This window comes from Montipora capricornis, chromosome 3 (genome assembly GCF_036669925.1).
Source record: "Montipora capricornis isolate CH-2021 chromosome 3, ASM3666992v2, whole genome shotgun sequence".
NCBI classification, from domain to species: Eukaryota; Metazoa; Cnidaria; class Anthozoa; order Scleractinia; family Acroporidae; genus Montipora; species Montipora capricornis.
Window position 1 is genome coordinate 24,752,731 of NC_090885.1, and position 5,369 is coordinate 24,758,099.

At 38.5% G+C, this 5,369-nt stretch overlaps 1 non-coding gene across 1 annotated transcript; it reads right to left on the reverse strand.

Annotated features, from left to right (window-relative positions):
• Nucleotides 1-486: 486 nt before the first annotated feature.
• Nucleotides 487-559, reverse strand: Trnat-agu (transfer RNA threonine (anticodon AGU)). Its single transcript has one exon. It is a non-coding gene; the product is annotated as a tRNA-Thr (tRNA).
• Nucleotides 560-5,369: the final 4,810 nt, after the last annotated feature.

Below are 5,369 nucleotides of genomic sequence, written 5' to 3' on the forward strand. Positions count from 1 at the left end.
GGATGACTGAGTATTATTGGTACCCACTTCTCCTTCAAAATGTCACTTTCTAGTTCCAATTTCCCCATTTTTAGCTTGTAAGATGCTATCACAGTTTGAAATACTGACGACACATTTAATTCAGCATTAAAGTCATTATTGGCGCATGAAAACAATCAGGTTTAAGGGGGGTGGCTCTCAACTACCAAACTTTAACTCTGCAGTTACCATTTTTTGCCAAGTGTGTTCTATTTAACATTTCTTCTACTGATTCGACTGACAACCTTATTTGGTAAATCACATGGCAAAAAAAAAATGCATAAAAACTCAGCGAGTTAACCATTTTTTTTTTTTACAAATTTTTAATGCAACATATATATATGTATAGAGAGAGAGAGAGAGAGAGAGAGAGAGAGAGAGAGAGAGAGAGAGAGAGAGAGAGAGAGAGAGAGAGAGAGAAAGTTACGGGAAACTCAACACTGGACAACTTCTGGGGAAAACTGTAATTGCCCTGAGCGGGATTTGAACCCACGTCCCCCTGATCACTAGTCGGGTGTGATGACCACTACACTATCAGGACAACCATGCTGGCAACATGGCTGATTTATCACTTAATGTGTGGCATTTACGTGGGACTCCCTAAGGGCCAGTTTTTCTATGTGATAACGCTGGATCAACATGTGATTCACAGGCGGCCAAGGGTAATTGATGTAAAGAGTCAGTTAGGTAGATCCCTTGAGCCAACAGTGCATCACCCCCAGGAGGATCACAAATGGATTCACAGTCCAAGTTGAGGAGAAATTGAGAGAAAGTTACGGGAAACTCAACACTGGAGTTGAACTAAAGTGTATCTACAAAATTTAAAAAATTATGTTAACGATCTTACGAATTATTTACAATAAATAAGAAAGAATACAATACCCAGTAAGATAATCGATAGTTAATTGACTATAGCGCTAAAAATAGATTTAAAATAACAATAATAATAATGATAAAAATAACATTAGTATATGTAATTTACAATGTCTTTGTTTATTACCTGTATTCCATTTTTATCTAAAATGTTGGATTTTGCTTTAAGAGCAGAAGAAAGAACGTTCGGTTTACTTTTTAAGTACATGGGTAAGTTATTCCAAAGACTTGACGCACGATGAGAGAAAGAAGATCGAAGGAAGTCACTTTTAGGGCGTGCATGTAAACTTTCAGACTATCCCTGAGATTTCTCAACGGAAGGTGTTTAGTAAACAGAGAGCTTATCCCAGCCAGAGCTCTGTTGTAGAATGCCTGATAAGATATGGTTGCAATCCTCTTTTTGTAAATGTACGATAATGACTTCCATTTTGTCGTTGCCAGGACTTCAGTGCTTAGAGTAGATTCCTTTAGTGCCGATTTACACGGTACGACTTTGTCGCAGGCGACAACGTTTTATGACGGGCCCACGACAGTATTTACGATTGTTGTGTACGCCAGAAAAAATGTCGTAGCATGCTGCGACAATCGTAAGTCATGTCGTAGGCCTGTCGTGAGCTTGTTGCATGCGACAAAATCGTATCGTGTAAATCGGCCCTTACATTAAAAATAAATCTCGCTGCCCTGATATGAATGTCTTCTAGGGTCTGAAGTGATTTTGAAGATCCCCATAGCGCGATTGAATACGTAATACTTGGAATGATACCTTTGAAATAAATTGACTCTAAGATGCGATTGTCGAGACCTCTTAAGTGTTTGAGTTTATTCACTCTTGCTGAAAAACGTTTCCTCAAAGATTTTACGTGTGGCGACCAAGATAGTTTGTTGTCGATATGAATCCCTAAACAAGTAGCTTTAGAAACAAAGGACAACTCATTAGGCCCTAAACAAATATTTTGTAATGGACCGATGAATTTTGATTTAGATAACAACATTAGTTCGGTTTTTGCAGGATAAATAGTCATGAAGTTATCCTTAGCCCATTTGTTTAAATCGGCGATCGCTTTCTGTATCTTAAGTAAGACTTCATCAAAAGTATTTCCAATGCAGAAAGCTGTGGTATCATCTGCAAACATTTCGACGGAAGCGTTCGTTGTGGCTCCGGGTAGATCATTTGAGTAAATGCTGTAAAGTCTGGGACCAAGTAAAGATCCTTGGGGCACACCAGTATCTATTTCGAACAATTCAGAATTTGAACCATTTACAGTGACAAATTGTTTACGATTTTCAAGATAGTTTAGGAGCCACTCGTAAAAGGAGCCACTAATGCCTATAGAGTATAGTTTATCCGTGAGAGCTGTATGGTTGACACAATCGAACGCTTTTTGAAAATCAATGAAGACTACATCAATAATATTACTTTCATCCAGGGCTAAACGCCATCGTTCTGTTAATGAGAGCAGGAGAAGTTCAGGTGAGCCTCCCTTTCTGAAGCCCCATTGATTCAAAGAAATTAGATTGTTGCCATATGAGAAGTTGTCAAGTTGTTGGCTGACAACATTCCCTAATAGCTTGCCCGGAATGCTGAGAAGGGAAATAGGCCTGTAATTTCCGCAGTCCAGAGTGCTTCCTTTCTTGTGAAGACATTTCACTTGTGCTTGTTTCCACTGGCTTGGCAATTTGCATTCCAAAATACTTCTTTGAGCCAGTGGCATAAAGCAATCTAAAAATGTATCTCCAATAAGGCGCAACTATCTGCTGGATAAATCATCAGGTCCACTTGCCTTGCCAGGTTTCAAACATTTCAGAGAAGATTTCAGAAGATCCTTGTTAAGGGCTATGTTATGAAGAGAGAGGGTAGGGATTTCACTGTTATTTCTTGCAGACTGACAATGAGAGTTTACTGAAGAGTCTTGTGATTTCGAAAGGGATTTTCCAACATAGACAAAAAACGAATTTAAAGCGTTGGCCTTTGATGTATCGTCTGAATGAATAACTCCGGAACTTTCTTTAATTGTACCAATCTTTGTAGTTATCCGCTTTCCCTCAAAGGAGCTTACTGTCTTCCAAAAATCTTTAGCTGAGGTTGCCTCGTTAAATTTTGACAGCCAGTAACTTGATTCCGCTGATCTAAGGAGTTTGGTGCAGTGATTTCTTGCCTTCTTCCAGGCTTGCGAGCCCTTCGGTGTCTGCTGTGCTTTAAGGAGGAGTTTATAGCGTTTGTTCAGCTCTTTGCGTATTGAAGAGTTCATCCAGGGTAGGCTTCCTCCTCTTATCTTCACACGTCGAGCGTTGGACATGAGATTTCATAATATCCTTGTATAAACACTCCCAAGCCCAAGTGGCGTCGTCCAGATCGTCAAAGACATTGGAGATACTCCATGGGGCAGCAGCAAAGTCTGATCTTATTGAGTCGAGATCTACTTTTTTGTAATCATAGACTGCTTTGAGCGTTGGTTTCTGACGCTTCCCTTTGAGATTTACGACTACATATACACTGTATTAAGTGGTGATCTGAAATTCCCAAATCACAAACACCTTGGCGAGAAATTTTTGACGTGTCAGAGCAGATTACTAGATCAATTAGCGTTGTGGAGGTGTCAGTGATCCTTGTTGCTTTGTTAATAACGTTCTTTAGATTGAATTTATTCAAAAGTTGAATAGCCGTGCTTTCACTGGTCTGGTATCGTTCAGGCCGCAGATATGACCCATCCAACGGAGGCAGTTTTTGAGCAGTTTAATTTCTACATACAAGACATTGGCTCTTTCAAGCACTTCCTCATTTGAGGCAAAATGGTCCCATTTAATACTAAGTAATGACCTGAGGTGACGTTGTTGAATTGTTCTCACTTGTTTCATATGTTTTTGATAAAGGGTCCATGTTTCACTGCCTTATAGTAGAAGGGAAATTATACATTGGTCGTACACTTTGACTTTAGTTTTAACTGTCAGTTCTCTACAGTCAAACACTCTTTTTCTAAGACGGCCGAAGGCGCAGGAGGCACTCACGGCGAGGCAAAGTCATTTTTTCCTCGCTGTGAGAGACCTCTGCTAGCAGGGAAATCTGCTACATGCACATGTGAGCTATTTTTGCATATATCACAATTTTACAATCAACTGAAGGTCACTGGGTGTCCAGTAGTTCTAAAACTCTTCCTAGCTGCTGGGTATATAGATACTGTTCTGATCTACTTGTCATGTGATTTCCTCTTCAGATTAACTTGTAGTACTACAAGATAGCATTGCATCCTTAAACATTTGTTGGAGCCTTTGTTGGAGCCTTTGTTGGAGCCTGTTTCTGGCACGAGTTGTTACCCCCATTTTTTTAAGCTTATCTCTAATATCAGTTGGGGTCATGTTTTCAATATCTACTTGATTGCTTTCCCATAGTTCATGCAGGTTTGATGTTTTCTCTGCTTGTATGTTTGACAAACGTTTTGCCCGTTTCTCCTTGATGTCATTTTCCCAGTAGGCAGCTTTCCTTTTCTTGTACTGTCTCGGCGTTCGTTCAAAATTACTTAAATGTTCCTGTGTTTGGAGGACCAGAAGCACATCTTTAGATGCATCCCATTTGTTTGATTTTTGGAGATGTACTCGTCGGCAGTCATCATTGTTTTTCTCCACATCTATTTGAAAAAAACAAAACAAAAAATGAAGGGCAGTTATTTGTTAGCACGCAGAAAAGTGGGCATCACTGCCTACATACTGTTTTTTCCCAGCTTTGAAATAAACGATTGTACAATGAGTCAGTTTTGCTAATCATTATTGCAGTCAGTCAAATGCATATTTCAAAATTTGTGCAACTTTAAATTCCAGTCATCTGTTAGCCACACTTTGCAAATCATAAGCTTGAAAATGATACAAACAGGTTAAGGTAGAGAAATACCACAGAGAACATGGTTGGGTTAAGTGGTTTTCATTTTCAACTAATAGCAATATACTTTTAAGTTTAAGTAATTTACATGTACCTTGACCTGAAAATTTCCTTATTCCTTTGTGTAACATCATTAACCTAGGTACATGATATGCCATGATGTGCATGTATGGTGTCACTCTTTCCTTTTGGTAACCTTGACATAATGATCCCAGGGATGTAAATGTTGTAATCCACTCTTGTGCCTGTGAGTATAAAACTTGTTTATTAGCCATATTAAATTTTAGTGAAGAACATGTAGCACTCAGCATTTTATGAGTACTAACTGGGACTATTTTTTTTTGTAACAGAAAAATTGATATGATCTTCTCCAAAGTGATCAGGTGAATTACTTTTACCTTTCTAAGATCTCTAACACTCTATTCTTGTTTTAACTGCAGTTAATTGGAGATATTAAAGAAAGTTGTTGTGTAACAACATGTAGCAATACCTTGGCAAAGTAAACATTGTTGATTTCTTGTTCAGAGGGATTTTCCTTATTCATCATTTTGTAAAGATCTCCAAAGGACTACAAAATGAAACATGTGAAGCAAATGTTAATTTTGTT